Here is a 22690-nt window from a genome sequence, read left to right on the forward strand (position 1 = left end):
CTAATTATGGTTTTATTTGCTTTAATAAAGAGATACACAAGTATGCAGAGAGTTGCACACAAAACAATAACAATGATGGTAGGAAAGTGTCTCTCTAAACATTTGCAATTAAGGCATCAGTTGTTAATTGCATTAATTGCATTAATTAACCTCCGCCATGAAGCAGCTGGTGAGGTTTCCACAACCAGGAGAAAAGAAATACAATTCCCAGAAGTGCTTGGGTTAGCAGTTTGCTGGAGACCCATCTCCTGGGTTACCAGCTCCATGCACTTTTCAATGCAGACACATTTCTTTTGAGCTGCTGACCACCCAGGGATAGGGACCAACCCACCCTGCTGCAGAATGAGTACAGCATGTCAGCTGACGCTCCCACATGCCACAAAAGCCTAATGGGATAACTGAAGGTCATCCCTATGGAGATGCCCATCCTAGCACATCAATGGAGTAGCCCCTTCCCACTATGGCCCGAGGAATGGTATCTTGCCTTTTGCAAGACATGAGACTTTGGTGAAATCCTGATCCTAAACATAATTGACCTATTCCCAATGGGGAAACATAATTTTAATGTTTTGCAGAGACACTCAAATATTATCCCATCCTCACAAGCCCTGGGGACACCAGGGACATCTGATTGTCCTGTTCTGAAAATGAGAGGAAGCAGCCTGTCAAGGAGCCACTCACCCCTTTTAAAGGTACAGTTATTCAGAGCTGGTACCAGGCTCCAGGTCTCCTGCCCATTCTCTGTAAACAACTGAGTATATAGCCACAGCATATACTGTTTTGTTTAAAAGAAACACAAATGGTGAGATGATTAGACCTCCAGTGATACAGGTTCCCATTATGATGTGCTGTGCAACCACCGTCTCAAGACAATAGGGCCAAGTAATTATAAACACTTTCTCCTTATAAACAGTTGATCTCAGGTATTTTGTCACAGTGATAGGAAACTACCCAATCCACCATTATTTCCACTATGACAGTATCTAAAGGCAGAACTTTTAAGGAGATAACAAAAGTTAAATGAGGTCTGAGAGTGTATCCCTAATCTGATTAAGACTGATGTTCTCATAAATAGAGGAAGAGAAACTAGAGGGTCCCTCTTCTTACAAGAAGGCAATCATCTAGCAGTCTGGAAGAGATGCTCCTACCAGAACCCAATCCTGTTGATACCTTGATCTTGAACATCCAGCTTCTTGAACTGTGAGAAAATAAATTTCTGTTGTTGAAGTTTAAAAAAAAAATGGGTGACATGTATGATCCTTTATTCCCTGTCCATAGGACTAGATCCCTCAGTTTTATTCAAAATATTTTCTTTAATTTAAACAGCTTTTATGTGAATTCTCCAATTTTAGTACATTGACTAACATTCAGTTCATTCCATTTTTAAAAAAATTAGTAATGTTAAGAACAGAGTTTCATGTATTCAGTAAATAAATTTTTATTGTGTACCTAATATATCTCAGGTATTGTATTAGGTGCTGAAGATTAAAAAAAAAACCAAAAACAACAAAATAAAGAGAAGAAAATCATGAAGCTTCCACAAGGGAAAGGATGTGAATCAAAGAAGCCCACAAGGAAGTATACCTGCATGGCCGTGCTAAGAACAGCAATCCTCCCTTATCCAAGATTTCACTGTCCACTTTCTGTTATCTGCTGTCAATCAGGGTCTAAAAACATTAGAGACTATTGGAGAAATAAACAATTCATGAGTTTTGTTTGTTTTTTGTAGGGTTTTGGGGGCAGTATTTTGGTTTTGAACTCAGGGCTTCCTGCTTGCTAGACACGTGGTCTACCACTTGAGCCAGGCATCCAGCCCTTTTTTGCTTTAGTTATTTTTCAAATGGGATCCCATTTTGCTGGCCTGGACCATAATCCTCCTACTTATGCTTTCCATGTAGCTAGGATGGCAGGTGCATACCACCAAGCCCAGTTTATTAGTTGAGATGGAGTCTCACTAACTTTTTGCACAGGCTGGCCTCAAGGTGCAATTGTTCCGATCACCTCCTGAGCAGCTGGCAGAGTAAGCCACCTCACCCAACCTAACAATTCATGAATTTTACCAAGTTTTTTTTTGGTGGTGGTACTAGGGTTTGAATTCAGGGCCTCATACTTGTTAAGCAGGCATTCTACCACTTTGCACCAATCTACCAGCCCTTAGTGTATGCTTTTCTGAGCAGCATGATGAAATCTTGAGATTTCATCACTCCCTACTTCATGAATCATCCCTTTGTTCAGTGTGCCACACTACATCTGCTACCTGCCCATTGGTCACCTACAGTTCCTCAGCTCTCAGATAAACTTTGCCGTACCTCATTGTTCCTGCAACCACTATACAGAGCCTAACACTATGCTATCATGCCCACATTATTCAGATAGGCATTGAATTGTCTCACATCAACACAAGAAGAAGGGTAATGCACTACAATAAGATATGTTGAGGAAGAGAGTTCATCTACAGAACTTTCATTATAGTATATTGTTATGTTTTCTTTATTATCAGTTACCGCTATTAAGCTCTCACTGTGTGTAATTTATAAGTTAAACTTTATAATAAGCATATATGTATATGAAAAAAACAATGCATATATGCTTCAGGCTTATCCTTGGTTGCAGATATTCCCTGAGGGTCTTGGAAAGGAGACATGTGGAATCATGAGACATACAAAATCAGGGAGACGTGGCATGAGTAGTTGTGTATGTAAGGAAGGGGTGGGCAGGCAAAGAAGAACAAAGGTTGCAGCAGTGGGAAGAGCAGTGGTCAGTGCTGAGAAGAACCAAGGTATACTTGGCCAGTGAGGTGGGAGAGCAGGGAATGGCAGAGAGAGGGCGTGGGTGGCCTAGAGAGTTGGTCAGGGCCCCATCCTGCAATCTAATGGAATCCATGGGAAGTCATTGGAGAATAGAGCCAAGACCAAGGTCATTGAAATGAGAAAAGTACTAACTTTGTCCTTTCTGATGGCAGGGTAGAGAATGGATGACAAGGGGACATCAGGAGCAGGTGGGAACCAAGTTAAATGTGAATCCTGACTACAGCAGCAGAGAGAGCAGAAGGCAGAATCAAGCACTCCGGTGGAAGACAGTCTCCATGGAATCTGGTAGAAGATTAGATCTGGCAGAGAAGAACCCCCAGCTTAATGGTAAGGCACAAAATGTGCCAGGAACCCTGAAGGAGAACCTGGGTGAGGAGAAAGACTAGGTTTGACCTTGAACATGAAAACCTTAGGAGTCCTTGTCACCCAAGAGGAGGTGTTGAACTGAGCCCACAGATCCAGAACTTGAGGAAAGACGTCAACCAGGACCTGGATTCGAGAGTCATCTGTGGGTGGACATCAAAGCCTCAGAAGTGAATAAGAAGATCCTGTCAGGAGCAAGCATGGAAGCCTGAGGGCAGAACACTAAGCAACTTCAGTATTAAATTCTAGCAAAGATGATGCAGCAGACTCCAAGAGAAGGAAGAAAAAGGCAGCCAAAAACTCAGAGGGAAAGCCATGGGCTATGGTGCCACAAGGCAAACAAGTGCATGTATCCAGATAGAACCTGACCAAAGCCAACTAGGGTTTCAAGGGCTGGGAATGGCTTTGAATCTGGTGACATTCAAGATGAAGAGTGAGTTAGGGGAAAAGGCAGGTAGGTTTAGGTAGAGGGCAGAAGGAAGAAATGTGGACAGTGTCACAAAGAAGTCCAGTTAAAGTGAGGAGAAGACACAGACAAAGGTTGAAGGGGAGATCATGGGGCTGAGGGCAGGTTTGGTTTGATTTTTTTTGGCAGTACTGGGTTTTGAACTCAGGACCTTGTGCCTATGAGGCAGGTGCTCTACCACTTGAGCAACACCCTCAGATGGTTTGGTTTTTTTTTTTTTAGTAGAAGAGATTGAAAATGGCTAAAGATTATTGGGGAAAACTCACTGGTACCTATAAGAATTGTGCACTTCACTATAGCCAAATTTTTACTTAACAAATAAAGAAACAAAAATAAATATTGAAATTTAATCAATGACATGCATACTGAGGAAGTATATGTCTGCAACTCACTTTGAAATCACTTCTTGTACATTTTTATTAGCATATATTATACAAAGAGGTTTCATTGTAATTTTTGCATACATGCATACTCTATACCACAATCAAATTCACCCCCTTTATCCCTCCTTATCCCCTTCCTCATTTCTTAAAATTATTTCAACAGGTTTCATTGTTCTATTTTTGTACATGTGTGTAGAGTACTTTTAATTGTATTTACCCTCTTCATCCTTTCCTTTCTTCCCACCCCCAACCCATATCCACCCCTAAACAGAACCTATGTTTGATTTTTGTTTTTTGGGTATGTGTTTGTATATGTGTGTGTGGTACTGGGGTTTGAACTCAAAACCTTGAGCTTGTGCTCTGCCACATGAACCACACCTCTAGCCCTTTTAGCTTTAGTCATTTTTTCGAATAAGAACTTGCGCTTATGCCCAAGCAGGCTTGGACCTCTTATTTATGCTTTCAAAAAGCTGGGATGTCAAGCACATGTCACCATATCCAGCTTCTATTGGGTGAGATGGGATCTCATGAACTTTTTGTCTGGACTGGTCTGCCACCCTCCTGAGCTCCACTTCCAGAGTATCTAAGATTACAGGCACGAGCCACCATACCTGGCCTCCTTTCATTCATTTTTAAGGACTACATTCTGCATATGAAAGAGAGCAGATGATATTTGTCTTTCTTAGTCTAGCTTATTTCACTGAAATCACTTTTTAAAAAATGAGGGACCAGGTGGTAGGGGTTGGTTTAGAGCTAGAAGCGTGGACAGAAAGATGGACAGGTGATCAAGCAAACACAGGAAGGCCCATCATAGCAGCCAGGTGCAAGGTATGAATATTCTTTGTGCAAGTCTTTCAGCTTTTACAACATTGGCAGGCAACATAAAAAGAAGAGCCCTGCTGATGGAAAAGACTACAGTATTCAAAAGTAAAAAGTGAATTTCCCAAAGAGGGTGAGGAGATGGACTGGTGAAAGCAGCCAGCTCAGCTGAAATGAGCAATGGAGGAGCTTTCTAGAAATAAGAGAACGGAGAGCATTCCCCCACACACACACCCCCACCCTGCGCCCCACCGCCTCTGGCATTTCTAATTAAATGAGTGGATCCATAACACCATCACATGGTTTCTCTGATGAGCTGCTTCTTTTTTACACTAATAATGAAGTTTACAGCACTCCCATGATTTAAAGCAAATTTACAAGATGATTATAAATACATTACTAACAGGCAAAAGCCCTGGAATTTCCCATTCCCTGCTCCCTCTGCCTATCCTCCTGCTGCCCGAATGGTAAGAACAGGTAAGTGAAATGAGCTCATGTCACACTCTTTCTCTGCTGTCAGCTCTATTGTCTCTTGAATCTCCAGGAGCACCAGCTTTGGGATCAACAGACTTGGGCTCAAGTCACAACTGGGCCCTTCACTGGCAGATGACCTCAGGTTCCTCCCCTGTGAAATGGAGCCAGAATCGCTCCTATCCTTCCAGTTCACTGAAAGGGTTAAGTGAATGAGGTCTTGTACATATATAACATCCAAGCCCACACCTGGTCCCTAGTAAATGCAAAGCACAGGCTTATTTTCCAAAAATGTGAAGTTTAAGTGCAATTCACACTCAAGCGTACAGCACTATCATTCAGATGACCCTATGGAATTTTGAGAGAGCCATGGTGCTGGTCTTTTGAAATCTCCTTTGCTCTCTGCTTACATCGCCAGCTGCATAGATGGTGTCCTTTCTTGTGTCCCTGCTGCCTTAGCTCATGTGGCTCGTCCACATGAAAAGCCCCTTCAAGAATCATTATAGGCCAAGCAGCTTTCAGACCAGCGCTCGTCCCTTCTGAAGTATCCCGAAGCAACCAGGGAGAAGTGCCCTGAAACCTTATTTTCCTCCTTAGGTCAAAGATCCACCTGTGGTAATTAGTGAGATTGGTGGTCTCAGACCCAACTGAGTTGATGTCGCCACAAGGACAAACAACCCCCTTCAACATGCCACAGGAAAAACTGTCTCTGATTTTCTGCTCCCTGAAATGAAAAGCCACCTTCAGTGAGCTCCGTGGAAAACTCCAATTCATTAATTGATTTCAACAGAAAAAGACACTCTCAAAAGGCTGCTGACCACCACTGTAGCTGTGGCGTAACCTTATCCTTGTCTTTCATTATCCAGGTCTTGTTAGGAAAAGAAAAAAAAGACAGCTTTGTTTTCATGGACATAAGCTCACAAAAAGCTTTCATGCCCAAGAAACACAAGATAAAAAAAAAATACACTTATTGGAGGAACAGTGGATATACTTTAAAGCACTAAGGAAATCTTGGCTGTCTGTGTAGAAGTCATATTTTCCTCATTATTGCTATAAGCCAGGCTTTAGAGTCAGACTACTAGAGCTCATACCTGACTCAATATACACAAGTTTCGCCCCTCAAATCAGTTCTTTTCTAAAGCAAAAATATTTGACAGATGTTAATGGGTACAAACAACAAAAACAAACTGAACAGGCAGGAAGAATACCTGAGCTGATTGTATCAGCCTCTCGCCTATTTCCAAGGTGACAACAGTGTCTAGGAACATGGCAGACTTGTGTTCAGTTTAATCCTGATTTATCTGGTTTGCACATTGCTTACAGTCTTTTAATTAACCACAGATAAAAATATGGATTTCCAACTCTCTCCTCAAAATTCAGGAATTCTAGCTGGACATCAATGGCTCACACCTGTAATCCTAGCTGCTTGGGAGGCTGAGATCAGGAGTACTGTGGTTTGAGGCCTGCCTGGGCAAAAAGAAAGACCCTAACATAAAAAATAGGGCTGGAGGGTGTGGCTCAAGTGATAGAGTGCCTGCCTACCAAATGCAAAGTTCAAACCCCATACTGCAAAAAAATAAAATATCAGGCTGCCTAAGGGCAGCATCAAAGGATGAGTAGGAAGCAAAAATTACCCACCCCACCCTGGCTGGCTTCCAGATCCAAAGCAAGAATTAGCCAGGACTAAGAGCTGCTGCCTCCCATCAGAGTCACCATCAGACTATTATGGGCCCTGCCTGGCTGATTGTTAGGGACCTGGGAACACAGTGAGCAAATAAACCAGAAAAGGACAGTATTTTAGGAAGCAATGAACTCAAAATACTGTCAGTCTTCATTATTTGTGGATTATCTCTAACCCCAAATCAACACACTCAATTTTCTTAGTAACTCAAAGACACAGACAGAGTAGCAAAAAGTTTGAGTCACCAAACAGATCTGTTCCTAATGAGAATGAGCAAGATGATTCTGTGTTCTTGGTCCAGATCTCATACTGCAATATGCATCCTTTTCATTCTTTTCATGAGCTAGTGAGTGTCACACTTTTTATGCATTTTTCTGAAGGCTTTGATGACTAAAATGGTTCTAAGCATAGTGAGTGCTTTCAGAGACTTTATAGAACCCATGGAGAGTCTCCTTCCCCTTTACCTGATGTTCTTTCGCTCTAGCACATGGTGTATGCAACACAGAAAGCCTAGACCAGAACTACATGAAAATATCAGGGGGGAAGCACAGGGGTGAGTGGGTGGTTTTTTATTTCTTCAAACTTTTCCAGTTTTTTCTTTTTAAAAGACATCACTCTGTAAATAAAATGCATTGCCTCCCGACATCTGGTAGCAAGTACTCTTCCTTGAACAAATCAGCCTATCCAAAGACTATACAGTTACCCAGTCTGGGTACTGCCCAGCTCTGAGGAAAAGGAGACTATCCACTCAGAGTCTATATGTAACAGAGAGCCCTGCCAGAGTGGGACACACTGCAAGCATACAACTTCCAGGGTCTAGTGCAGTCCACTGGGAACCTGGAGCACAGCATCTTCTTTCCCCAGCTAAGTTAATGAGACGTAGTTTCACTCACCACCAGACTGCACAGACAATGAGAAGGAAGTGTTCTCACTTTCCCCCAGAAAGGCTTATTATTATCAAGTCTCTGCTTACTCCACGAACACGTTACTGCTTTTGTTCTTTCTAAGCAGCAGCTGGAGATGGCCCTGGGCCTCCCAGCAGCTGATGCAAACTTAACCCCAGCATTCACCTTGCACAGGGCTCTACCAAGCCCCCACATAGCACCTGCCTCAGACCAGGCCTTCTATGACAACCCTCCCATCCTGGTCTCTGAATGCTGGGGGGAGGGAGGAAGGGAGGAAGAGAGGGAGAGAAGGAGGAAGAAAAAGAAGGGAAAAGGAAGGAAGAGAGGGAGGGAAGAAGGGAAAAGGAAGGAAAGGAGAAGGAAGGAAGGGAGGCAGAGAGGGAGGGAAGAAGAAATGAAAAAAGAGAGAAAAGGGACAAAGTATGGAGGGAAGAGAAAGAGGGGAGAGAGGAAGAAACGAAGGAAGGAAGGACTAAAAGAACATTTATAACAATCGTATTTTATTAGATGGAGGCTCCCTGAAGTCTGCCTATAATTCAAACCTCAAATAATTCAAGAAAAGGGGTGAGGGTGTTTCAGATTTTAGCCAAAGGATAGTCACCCTAATTCTGGACTTGACACTATCTATTCCACAATTTACATTTCAACACACACACACACACACACACACACACACACACACACACACTTTGCATTTGAGGCTTGATCCAACTAAATATTGCTGGCTAACAAAGCACTCCAGTCTTAGAGACATAACAAGCAATCTTGTGGAACTTTGTCATAGATTCTAGGGGCCCAGACTTCAGGCAGGGTGGGAAAGGGATGGTTTGGCTCTGCCCTGTGAGGTCTGGGGCCTCACTAGGAAGATGCGAAGGGCTGGAGTCCCTGGATAGCTGGGCACTGGGTCAAAGGAGGCTCTTCCACCCCATGTCTAGCACCTGAGTGGAATGACTCAGAGCCAAGCTTGGCAGTGCTGCTGATCAGAGCACCAATACCAGTCTGTCCAGAGGCCCTGGGCTCCTTGCTATTTAGGAGCTAGACTCTGAGAGGAAGAATCCTGTTGAGAGCAAAGAGCACCAAGAAATATTTCCGTATTAGTCAGGGTTCTCCAGAGACAGGACAGAGCCAAAGGCTACCTCTACAGACGTGCAAGAAGTAACTTATTAGGGAACTTGGCTCACAATGACAGAGGCTAAGAAGTCCCACCACAGACCAACTGCACAGGAAGACTCTGGGATGCTGCTGGTTAACTCAGTACTAGCCTGAAGGCCTGAGAGCCCAAGGGCTGCTGATTTAAGTCCTGGAGACCAAAAGTCAGAGGGCCTGAAGCTCTGATGTCCAAGAGAAGAAGAGGGCATCCCTGTCCCATGAAAGGGAAGTTGATTCACCTGGCCTCCCAGTTGACCCGATGGTGCTGCCCCATTGCAGACGGATCTTGTCCACTGAGATTCACACACTTATGTCCTCTGGGAACACCTTTATCAACACACCCTAAATGATTCTTTGCCACTTCTCTAAGTATCCTAGCCAAGTGGATCCCCAAAATCAACCGCAGAAGAACAAGGCTTCTGGCCTGATATCAGAGGTGGCATCACTTCTGCCACCTTCTTTTGGTGACAAACCAGTCCCTGCAACCAGCCCAGATTTAATTCAAGGACAGGGGAAGTAGACACCACCTCCTGATGGGGAATGACAAGGGTACATGGCAAAAGAGCCAGCAATATACAGGACACTGAGGTGGGCATTGTTGGAAAGTGCTATCCGCTCATAGCCATTCTCAGCAGTGTAATTCAAATGTGGACAAAAGTGGCCACCGTGGTGCTACATGGCAAAGGCCAGGTCAGAATGGGGTCCCTGAGCCCTACAGTCCAAGGCCAAATTCCAGTCCTCTCCAGGACTTCTTTCTGCCTATTTTAAAATCATTAGGACAGTGACCATGCCCACTTCAGAGAGGGACATAAAGAATAAATGACATTTTCCAAGTTGTCTCAAAAGGTCACTAGGGAAAGTTTTCCACCTGTATTAATTGTGCTTTGTATAACCTCACAAGCTAAGAAAACTTTGCTTAATTGGGTAGCTAGATATTTGGCCATGTATTGAGATAAACCCTGAACTTATGCTATCCAGGTAGCACGGAGTCCAGGGAAAAAAGCCATCCCTCAATCATTCTTCACTCATTCTGCCTCTCCTTACCAGGAAAGAAGTGAATGTCCAACCTATCTGGTTTCTTTAACCATCAACCAAGGGCTGAAATTAAATAAGTTTTCAATTTTATCTCCTTAGTTCCCTTCCAAACTTTCTGGGGCTTTTCAGTGGGGCCAATGGAGGAAGTTGGGGTTAGGAGACAATGGCAGAACAAATTGAATATTCCATGTTGGAAATGCTTGTGGCCAGAAATGTTTCAGACTTTTTTTCAGATGTTGGGATATTTGCATATGCATAAAGAGATGCCATAGGAATGAGAGCCAAATCTAAACATGAAATTTATGTTTTATATATATTTACAATAGATTTTATAAAATATTTTATAAGAAGTTACTTTATAAAATATTTTTAGTGCATCTGTATTTTGACCAGGTCCCATTATTGAGGTTATGTATGGAATTTTCCTCTTGTGGCCAACCTCATGTCAGTGCTCAAATAGTTCTGAAGCTTGGTTTTTCAAATTAGGGGTGCTTAACTTGTATAAGGAGAAGATTCTGGGGGGAAAAATGCTTGACATTGTATATAACAGGAATCTGCTTCTATGTTAATTTTCTTTATCATTTAAGGTGTGCTGAGATTTGATGACCCAATTTCCAAGAGACTTGAGAGGCTGCGTGGCCACTGGCTGCAAAGTCATGCATTTATTTTTCCTGAGGCACTGTACAGGGCCCTGAGATTACAAGGATAATCCAGACAGGGATTCTGTTCTGTTATAGGAGGACAAGAGAGAAAAGAGCCAGTCTACACAGTAAAAGATGACAGGGGCCACACAAGAGGTACAGAGCATGTGCAAGGGAGCTCACAGGCCTGGGAACTGACCTGCTGAAGAAGGAAGCCATGCATCCACAGCTGGACCTGGACAGAGCATTCCACATGGAGGGGAAAGCATAGGCAAGAACATAAAGTCTGGAAAGTGAGGGACAGATATAGGAGCATGTAGCTCCTGTGGGCAGTTTGGGAATCATTCATGCTGTTGGATGAATAGGCCACACCCCTGGGATACCAGAGGATCATATGACCTCAGACTGGAAGACAGTTCCAGAGGCCATTGATGAAAGAACACAGCACCCAGGCCCCTCAGTACATTGATTCCAACCAGGTAAAATCTCTCCAGAGTGATTCAGAAGTAGGACAACATGATGGGGATAAGAAGGAAAAAGGAGAACAGGGAACTTGGAGGCCATGAGCAACACAAGGAGGGCAGGATGGGTAGGTGGAAGAGAAAAGATCTACTTCCTTCTCCAAAATCCCTGAATCATCTAAGGTTCATCAAGCCCAGGAAAGTTGCTGTAGATGGCAGAAGGTGCTCCCAGTTGGTAAGACCAGTACAAAAAAGCTCCTCTAAAGACTAAGAGCTCCAGGGACCCTCTTCAATATTTAAAAAGATATGTTTGACTGTAATCTTACTAGAAAAACTCCCATGATAACACACTTACCTGGTTGGCAAATACCATACTTGATGACTCCAGTGTTGACAAAGTGAAACAAATCATTTGAAGATATAAATTGTCAAGGCTTCTACAGAAGACACCTTGCAATTCTTTTTAAAATGCACCTAGTTTTTGAGCCAGTAATCCCACTATTGAGGAATTGGGGTTTTTTTCTTTCTTTCTTTTTTGCTTATGCATAAACTATCTCTGGAAGGAGACAGAAGAGGCTGATGACATTGGTTGGCTCCAAGAACTGTGTGGCTGAAGGCAGAGGAAAGAGGGATGAAGTAAATTGTCACTGTCACTTTCTACTGGTCTTTTTTTAACTTGAACCAGATGGACGAATTATCTACTTTTTCAAAATTAAAATAAAAACAAAACTCCAAAGTTAGAATAAAGCTACAGGTAAAACATTCCCACCTCTTCCCAGCCCTCACCCACATTTATCCTTTTCCTTCCACTCCAAACTTATAAAATATTCCTGACTTCTTACACATCCATCCAAAGCTTTTGCATTTCAGACTCAAGTTTCTGATTTGAATGGAAACTTGGAAGCATTCTGCATAACTATTCTATGGAAAAACTCCCAAACATGCCCCAAATCATGGTGTTCTTATGATGTGGGGTAAGTGAAAATAATTGATACATGAAAATAAGCAATATGCCCATCAGTGGGGAGTAAATCAAATAAGTCAGTCATTTCTACACTGCACAAGAATATGCAGCAGTAAAACAATCAGATCCCTTTTATATTTTAAAACTTTATATAGTTTAATACTTTCTATAATACCTATAAATAACTTACAATATAAGTACACAAACATTATATGAGTATATTACAGAAATTGTTTAAATTTATTACACTTATATTATTCTTATAATTGTTATAGTGCATAAATTAAATGTATAAAATGTATAGTATATAAAGTTTTAAATTTTTCACATTTGTAAATATAAATACATATACATGTAAAATACTTTTATGGATACATATAAGACAAATTTCATATGTACTCATATGTTTCTACATGTCTACAGTTCTACATAGAAATGAACACATAGAATCTACACATACATCATTTGTTAATGCATAGAAAGTGTGAAAATATCCTCTGGGGGTGTAGCAAGATGGGGAAGAGAGAAGGAAATGAGAGATAGCTTGATATTTTTACTCTATTAACCTGAAATTTTACTTGTGTAGATTTTAAACCATAAAAATTAAATTGAAACCTCTTGGTGCCTAGCATGACAAAAATCTGACACTAGAGGGCACTGGAGATTGCTGAAAACTTGCCTTGAGGGGGAACAGTGCAATGATATGAAAGATGCTTCTTTACCTCTTCCTTAAGGAGCTTTTTTTTTTTTTTTTTAATGTCATACCACAATGTACTGGGATACATTGTGAGATTTACAAAAGTGCTTACAATATATCTTAGTTAAATTCACCCCCTCCATTTTGTGCCTTCCTGGCCTGGGAACATGTCCTCTGAGGCTATTTTGGGAGCTAGAGTCATTTATCCACCCTTTTTCACCACACCTCCCACCAGCCAGCCAGGAGATGGCATCCAGCAGGGAGGTGCAGGATGCTGTTCCAGTGTAGAAACCCGAAGCAGTTGAGTAAATGTCGAAGAACTCATCTTCATTCCTTGGTTCCGTGTCTGTGTTCAAAACAGAAATTTGTGGTGACTCTCAATGGTAGTAGAGAGAAATTCTGGCATTTGTGGGAGGGAGAAAGAGGCTGGAGTTTCCAAAATACCCCAAACTGAATCTGAAATGCATGTTGGTGAACATTACCTGCCCTAGATCCTAACTCAGTCTAACATACAAACACAGTGGTCAGTAGGCACTGAATTGTGCAAGAACTCAGGGTAAGTTAAGGTGCTTCCTTGTGTCTAGAAATTTACCAACAGTTTTCCACCAATTGGGAAAACCATGACAATGAAGCTGATGGTGCCTGAGTCACAGAGATCACACCCTCCAGGCCTGGTCTAGATTTGGGGCTTTCTTTTCTCACAGGAAACACATCTGGATGTGTCCTTGTGTCTTCTGGAGAACTTGTGCCCAAACATTTACCTGGTGAGTGTGTTCATGTCTAAGTTTACCAAGAGTTGCTTTTTAACTTCTCTTTTGTTTCTCCTTTGTATTATGGAAAGACCTTTTTAATAATGGGAACAAGTAGTTTACATTATCTATAGATTTCATTTCAAGATAGGAGAGGAATTATTATAAAATATTTATTGTCTCAAATGTGATTCTGAGTCAGACATAGTGGCATCTATCAGTCAAGAGTCCCAGCTGCCCAGAAAACTGAGGCAGTGGATGGCTTGAGTACAGGAGTTCAAAACCAGCCTGGACAACATTGTGAGATGTTATCTTTAAAAAAAAAAGTGATTCAGAACTGAGAACTTTGGTTGTCATTGCCCAAAAAATTTCTTTCCCAAAAAATTTCTTTCTGGAACGGTGGTTCCTCACATGAGCTACACAATGAGACACAAAGAAAGCTTTTAAAAGTATTGATATCTGGACCCCACAGCCAGAGATTCTATAGGAATTGGTTTAGGATGCAGTCAGGGCCCTGGTACTTATTCAAACCTCCCCAGCTGATTCGAATGCAGCCAAGTTTGAGAAATATTCTCCAGAAAAACTGAAAGTTAGCCAGTCTTGGTGGCACACACATGTAATAGCAGCTACATAGAAGGAGGAAGTAGGAGGATCACAGATGGGGTAGGAGGAGTGAGAGACCTTATCTCAAAAACATGCTAAAAATCTAAAGGGCTGGAGTCATGGCTTATATAGTAGAGAATTTGCCTAGCAAGTGCAAGACCCTGATTTATTTCCAGTTCTGAGAAACCTGAAAATGAATACCCCCAGAACTCAGTTCTACTCAAAATATGTTGTATTGACTTGTCATGCCCACATCACCTGGAGGCTTGCTAGAAATTCATTATCTGCATCTGAGTCTCTGAGGTCCACATGACTATTTTGTCCCCTGATGGGTTGCTTTAATTTAGTTTAAACTAAGTTTTTTTAATGGAATCAGCCAGAGGTGAGGGTATAGGAGAAATGCCTTTTCCAACACTTCTCTAAACTCAAATTTTAGATTCTTTTTTGAAATCAAACAGCCTCTACATTGTTTAAAAGATTGTTTCTGAGTTGAAAAAAGTCTCTCTTTCCCCCATGGTTTCATAATTTCCATATTCCATTCCACCTTGGCTACCACAGTCAGACAGAGAAATCAAGACATCTTTTTCTTGATTGTAGTGGAAATCTTAGCAGCAGATAGTAACTGCTCCACATCTGGGAAATGGATGCAGGTATTTGTATTTTATTTATATAATCATTATGCATATTTATGAGGTACAATGTCATATTCTGAGTCGTGTGCGTATGTCCATCGCCTCAAATGCTTATCATTTCTTTATGGTGAGTACCCTCAGAATCCTCCCTTCCAGCTATTCTGAGACACACCATGCATCATTGCTAACTATATTCACCCTTGTGTGCCACGAAACACTAGGACTTATTCCTCCTATCTAACTGTGACATTGTACCCTGGTACCTGTGTTTGTAAAGAGCCTCAAAGTAAGACTTTCTTTCACATGCTAATGTTTCTTGCACATTCTTATTCTTTTACAAACGGAACTTCATCTGACTCACAGCCTGGATTTTTTTTTTAACTTACCAGAGAAGTCTTGCCAGTTGAAGATCTGTTCTTCAGCCACTAATTTTCATTCTCATGCCAAACAAGTGAAATTTTAAGAACCAGACCTAGAAACTTGCAAGAGTCTCACCATTCTTCAGTGGAGAAACTAGTCTCCAAAAAAATCCACAATCAGGAGCACCTCATGCTGCGTTTATCTGTTACTAAAGTTCTGTAAAAGAAAGCTCCAGGGCCTCTCCTCACCAGCTAAATCTTTCTGAACAAGAGTACCAGCCTCAAACTTGGCCAAGGCCCTCCCAAGATGATGCAGTTTCCCCTCCTCCAGCCAGTTCTCCTTGTCCGCCTTCCCAGGGAGGTTCAGCCCTTTGGCACAAAAGCAGTGGTAGCCATTCAGCCTTTTTGAAGCCAGCTTCCTCCCCATTGATTCTGCCCATTGGCATCTGATGCCCCCACAATGACAAACACTGCAGGGAAGAAGGGGTAAGTGCAAAGGAAGGCAGGATGCCAGGTCTTCTCCTGGCATACCCAAAGATGGCCCTCTTCCACTGCCCTGGGGGCTAGACCAACACTGGGATCAATTACTAGCAAGTAACTTGTGAATACCTACCTCTCCCTGACCCCCACCAAATTCTGCTGATCTATCGTAGCTCGTTTTTAAAAATTATTTTTCCAACATTTCTCATGTAAAGTCAACTTTTAGACTCCTCTTCTGGATTCTGCAACTAGTACTGATAGTTGACTCACCCATAAACACATAAATATAGTGAATTACATGTAGTAGGCACTGAGTTTTTTGTTGAAATTTTGAATTGATGCATACATGTGAACATGTGGATGTATGTACACAGGTGCATATATCTGTCTGTCTAGAGCTATGACTCCAGCTCTATATCCCTAGATTTATATGTCTGTATATCTATAAGATGGACAGACTGTGGCCCACCCACCCAAAAAATAAATAAGCCTATATTCAGTACTGCCTGGTAGATATTACGTCACTGCATTCCTACTCTGTCTCATTGAAGTCTTACAACAAAACCAGGTGGTAAGTATCATCCTTGAGGCTTCATTAATCCATCCAAGAAACCTACACCAAAGAATCAACACCAGGTGTGGCAGGAAATGAGGTATTAGTGCAAAGACTTCCTGGAGGGCTGAAGGAGTCATAAGCCACCTGAGAATTATTGATTGCATGACTCAGACGCAGGAGAGATTGAGATAAGCTAGTGTAGGGAAGGACTGAATCTCAAGGCCCTTGGATTCTGGTTCCAGTTTGCCAAGGTCTTCAGCTGCTTCCTTCCTCGGTGCACCTGTTAACTAGCAAGTTTCCAGCAGCAGAGAGACTGGGGGACTGTGGAGGAAACTTTGTGATGGGGTAATGAAAACTGTCCTTTGAATGACAATTTGACTCCTGACAAGAAGTACAGCCAGGTAACCCAGTTAAGGCAACACAAGACATCTTCATTTGCTTCATAAAGAAGTAGCACTCTCATATGACAATCACAACTTGGTTTCCAAAGAGCTCAATATTAGGCTTCAATTGCGCCCTAGCAGAAATAAATATTTTTATTTACTCTTTGCTGTTGCACACAAAAGAGGAGAGCACAGGTGGCACCACAAAGATGGATTTCATTTTGATGGGGCAGGTCACCAGCAGTCACCAAATCCTTGCTTCAGGTGCATTAAAGGCCATGTTTGATTTTGCTTCCTGTTTTACTCTCAGCTTGACCCACAACACATGTTCGATAAATACTGAAATAATAATTGATCATTGACATATGATCATAAAAATCATTGCCATGTATTGAACACCTATTGCATCCCAAGCTCAGTGATAATAACATGTGATTATTGTATTTGCTTCTCCTGACACTTTCAGGAGGCAAAGGGACCATTAAGCAAACTCCCATGACAAATACAGACACAGAGAGCTCAGAGAATAGGTTGACAGAGTTTCACAGCCCAGCAGAAGAGCAATGATTCACACTGGAGACAGTATGACTTCCAAAGTGGGGAAAGGTTTTGTAATGTAACTTTGTAATTTATCACGAAAGTTTTATAAAATTGTGACCTATTTGTAATTGTAAAATTTGTAATGTTGTAAGTTTAATTTGACATTATTACAATTTTGTAATATTGGCACTTTATGTAATTCTGCAAATTTTAATGTGATTTTTAGGATGGACTTTTTTATGTAAAGATGCTGCATATTTACATATTCCACAAAACAACTGGGAAATAATGCTAATATTTTAGAATCTCTTTCAGAATATAGAGAAAGATATATTCTTTTCTTTCATTCTCTTTTTTTTTTTTTGCAGGGGGTGCCAGTACTGGGGACTGAACTCAGGGTCCCAAGTTGCTAAGCAAGAACTCTGCTATTTGAGCTATGGCCCTAGACCTTTTGCTTTCAGTTTGCTTTTTCAGATAGAGTCTCATGCTTTTGCCCGGGTTGGTCTTGGACTGCAATTTTCCTACCTCTACTTCCTAAGTAGCTGGACTTACAGCTTTTTTTTGATATATGGTCTATCTAAGTTTTGCCTGGTTGACTTCAACCACAAAAGAAAGATATATTCTTTAACTCATCTTATGAAGCTAACACAGACTTGATACCAAAATTCATGGTAGAAGGAAGGAAGATTATGAATGAATATTGTGTATGAATATAGATGCAAAAATCTTTTTTTTAATTTTTTTCATTTTTACATTTACTCACATGTGTATACATTGTTTGGGCCACCAAACCCTGCGCTTCCAAGCATAATCTAGTCCACCCTCTTGTTCTTCATAGAGGCAAAAATCTTAATCAAAAAATAGCAATTTGAATCCAGTGAAATAAAATTGAGGGATATTTCATTATTAAGTTCAGTTTATCTCAAGAATGCAAAGTTGGTTTAATTAGAAAATCAGTCAATGTAACTCGTCACATTGCGGATATAAAGTGGGGCAAAGAGTGAAACTTAGTGGCAGAGCTCTTAACTAGCACATGTGAAGCCCTGGGTTCAATCCCCAGTACCTTAAAAAAGGAAAAAAAAGAAAAAGAAGTGATTGATGAAGTGTAACATTCATTTGTGACTTAAAATGAACACTATCAACAAGCTAGAAAAGGAAGGGAGCTATGGTAAAAGGTATCTACGATAAACCTTCCCCAAACATCAAACTTAATAGTGTATAAGATGCTTTCTTTTAAAAATAAAGATGGAGACAAGAATGCCCACACCAACCACTTCCTTTCAACATTCATAGGAGAGGTTTTATCCAGTACAATAAAACAAGAAAAATATACACTCATGTATCATTCCACAAGGAGGATACATTCTGAAAACTGCATCATTAGGCATGGTGCTGTCTGTCTGTAATCCTTGCTCTCAGCAGGAGGAGGAAGAAGGAGCACTGTCCAAGACCATTATCTATGCGTTGTTTTGTGAACATCATAGAGTGAAGTAATACAAATTGAAGGTGATATAATCTCATCAGCCCACTGTGGTATCTGTGGTCTGTCATTAGCCTTTCAACTATATGCCCATACAGTTATGTGGGTGCATGACTGTATTAAAAAGCATAAAGATTTAAAACAAAGAAGCAAATCATCATTATTCTGTAGATAATGTGATTGTATCCATAGGAAACTAAAAGAATCTATAAAATATTACGAGTTATAAGAGAGTTTTACAATATTGCTCACTGCAAAATCAGTGTACAAAAAATCAGTTGCATTTCTCTATGTTCATAACAAACAGCTAGACTATGAAATTAAAAGAAAAAATATATCATTTCCAATTGCATCAAAAGAATATTACATACCTAGGAATAATTATGACAAGAGATTTCAAGACTTTTTATGAAAAAAACTATTAATTTTATTAAGCAAAATCTTAATATGAGGAACATCACCATATTCATGGGTTAAAAACTCAGTGTCATAAAAACACCAATCCTGTACCAAACTGGGGTACAGATTGCAGTCCCAATTAAAATCTCAACATACAGGTTCTATAATGTATATGCAAATGAAAGTAGTTAGCATACCTTGAGTAAAAAGCACAGGGTGGATTGACTCTACTCTCTACCAAGACTTAAAATAATGCTACATGAATGTGAGAATGCACCGACTGTGACTTCTGTCACCCCACTGGTCACCAGGGTGCATTTGCCTATCTGAAGGCTCCTATTCCTCCCTCACTACTCCAATGTGCCCCTCCTGAAGCTGTGCTGTCAAAGAGGATATCACCTTCCCCAATAAAGAAAGACCATTCTCTATCAAGGGCATATGTGTAACTAGACTCCCTTGCTGGAACCTTCAAATGAAGCTCTCAAGGTTCATTTGTAGGAGAATGTAGGGTAGTTGGGCTTTTATTTTAGACAGACAGAAAATATAATACTATGCTCATTAAAGCTGCATAGTATTGGTTCAAGAATAGACAACCAGATTAATGAAATAGGAGAGTTCTTTCTTATTGGCATATATTAATTGCACAAAATAATAGGATCCATTATGACATTTTCACACACGCATACAATGAACTTCCACCATATTCCCCACCCCACCCCCAGCATCCTCTCTTTCTCCTCTTCACCCCTCTCAGAGGCTCCTCCCCACAAATAGCTCTCCTTCTACTTTCATGTCTTTGGTTTTTTTTTTAAACTTAGATTCTGCATAAGAGAGAAAACACATATTTGTCTTTCAGTCTGGCTTATTTCACTTAACATGATGAGCTCCTGTTCCATCCATTTCACTACAAATGATATAATTTTCTTTTTCATGACTGAGTAATAATCCATCATGTTTATATACCACATTTTTCTTATTCATCCATCCGTTGATGGGCACCTAGGCTCATTCTATAACTTAGCTATCATGAATAGTGCCATAATAAACCTGGGTGTCTCTAATAAATAGGTGTCTCTATTGTATGCTGACTTTGATCCCTTTAGGTATCTGGTCAGGGGTGCTGTATAGTTCTATTTTTAGATTTTTGAGGAACCTCCATACTGATTTCCATAGTTGATATTCCCACCAAAAGGGTTTAAGGGTTCCTTTTTCCCCTGCATCCTCACCAGCATTTGTTGTTTTCTTCATGATAGCCATTCTGACTGAACTGAAATGGAATCTCAATGTAGTTTTGATTTATATTTCCCTGATAAATAAGAATGCTGAACATTTCTTCATTATTTATTGGCTGTTTGTTCTTTTGAGCTCTGTCTGTCCAATTAGTTTTCCCATTTATTAAATGGACTAGTTATGCTTTTGCTGTTTAGTTTTTTGAATTCTTTGTATATTCTGGATATTATCTGCTGAATAGCTGGAGAAGATTTTCTCCCATTCTTTGGGTTGTCTCTTGATTCTGGTAATTGTTTCTTTTGATGTGCAAAAACTTTTTAATTTGATGCAGTCCCATTTTTCCATTCCTGATCTTATTTCCTGGGCAGTTGGAGTCTTGGAGTATTCTTAGATGCAGATATGTACAAATACTTGAAAACTGAAGGGCAAAGGGGGAAAACAATTCCATGTGAAATTCCAATTTCACATGGAAAGTGTGAAATGGGACTCCTTCCTCACATCATATACACAATCATTTCCAGGTGTTTATATGGGAAAAGCAAACTGAAAGACAAAAAGTAAAGCTTTTAGAATGTATCATAGAAAACTCTCTTCTTAACCTTGGGATAGAAAAAGATTTCTTAAACAAGACACATTAAAGAATGTTAACCATAGGGCTGGAGGTGCAGCTTAAATCATAGGGCACTTGCCTAGCAAGTACAAGGACCTGAGTTCAAACCCCAGTACTGCCATAAATGATAACCATAAAGGGGAAAACTGACAAATTTGACTATGCTAAAAATAAGGATTTGGTTCCTCAAAAGACAACATTAAGAGAATGAAAAGGTAAATCACAAAGTAGGAAAAATATTTGGGGCACATAAAACTAACAAGAAACTCAAACCGCATAAAGAATACTCATAAATAAATCAATGAGAATGGCAAAAAATCTCAGAGAAAAATGAACCCCCAAACCTTGAATGTGTATTTCACAAAGGGAAGCTGAACAGACAATAGACGGCTGAGAGATGCTGAACCCTATTGGTAACCAAGGAAATGCAATTTAATATAATGTCCATATTAGTCCCAAACTGCAAAACCTGCAATGTCCATGAACTATAGAATGGATAAATAAATTGAAGTACAGCCTCACAATACAGTGTTATACAAATAATAAAAGTAAATGGACTATAGCTACAACACAATATGGATGGATCTCAAAAACATAATGTTGAGTTATAAAAAACTGATGCAAAATAGTATTACTGGATATTTCCATTCATAGTTCAAAAACAAACAAGAGAAAACACATGTTTAGGAATTCACACTTAGTTGATAGAGCTGTGAATCAAAGCAAAGAAATAACTACAATAAGAGTCAAGACAGCCAGGCACAGATGGCTCACTCCTGTAATCCTAAGTACTTGGAAGTCTGAGATGAGGAGAATGCAGTTGAAGGCCAGCCTAGGCAAATAGTTCTCAAGACCCTATCTCCAAAGTAACCAGAGCAAAATGGACTGGAGGTGTAGCTCAACTGGTAGAGTGCCTACTTTCTAAGCATGAAGCCCTGACTTCAAACCCCAATTCCACCAAAAAAAAGAAGAGTAAAGACAGGGCTCACCTATATGCTTGGTGTACTTTCTATAAAGAATGAATATAGGATTTTTAAACCTGTTGAAATCACCATAAGAAGGGGACTAAGGTACAAAGGATAAAAATAGAGGGGATGAAATAATTTGGGTTATAATACATATATACATGGAAATGTTACAATGAAACTCCCAGTATAGCTATCTTAAACAAACAAAAGTGTCTTTTTCTTCCTCAAAAACAGAGAACAGGAAAGTAAACAGTTCCTGTCTGGGAGGTTGGTACCAGTGGGAGGGATCAGAATATAAGGAAAGGGTTAGGAGGGTAAATATGATAGAAATATTTTGTACTCATGCATGAAAATGGAAAAATAAGAGCTGTCAAAAGTAATCCAGGAATGAGGGTATAGGAGGATAAGAGAGAATAATAGAAGGTATGAATTCAACTATGATATATTATAAAAAGTTTTGTAAATGTTACAGTATATTCCAGTACAACAATAATATGATAATAATTTTTTAAAAAGGAAATCTTAAACAGGAAATAAAAAAGACAGGGCTCACCTGGGCAGGGTGACTGGGAGGGATTTGTGATCAAGAGAGTGGTCTATGCTTCACATAGAAACATGTTCTGCTGCGAGGGTTTTATTTCTTACCTAGTGGTGATTATATAGGAGTTTGCTTTTCTATAAATGTGTTATATTCCACAATAAAAAAGTTTATCATTCTAGAACAAGGCAGCTGCGAGTATTCTTGTGCCTGTCTGCTGGTGTTATGTGCAAGTCATCTTTAGTGTGTATACGCGCAATGGAATTGCTGGGCCATGGGATAGGCAGAGTTCATTTTCCCAATTAGCAAAATGGTTGC

The 22690-nt window shown here is 40.4% G+C and overlaps 1 long non-coding RNA gene across 1 annotated transcript in view; it reads right to left on the reverse strand.

Annotated features, from left to right (window-relative positions):
* LOC141423346 (uncharacterized) overlaps window positions 1-15503 on the reverse strand; it is a 51383-nt gene extending 35880 nt beyond the window's left edge. Inside the window, exon 1 of the long non-coding RNA XR_012448141.1 lies at window positions 15216-15503. This is a non-coding gene — a long non-coding RNA (uncharacterized lncRNA). The remainder of the gene's footprint in view (window positions 1-15215) is intronic.
* Window positions 15504-22690: the final 7187 nt, after the last annotated feature.

The sequence above is a fragment of the Castor canadensis genome, chromosome 5 (genome assembly GCF_047511655.1).
Source record: "Castor canadensis chromosome 5, mCasCan1.hap1v2, whole genome shotgun sequence".
Lineage (NCBI taxonomy): Eukaryota > Metazoa > Chordata > Mammalia > Rodentia > Castoridae > Castor > Castor canadensis.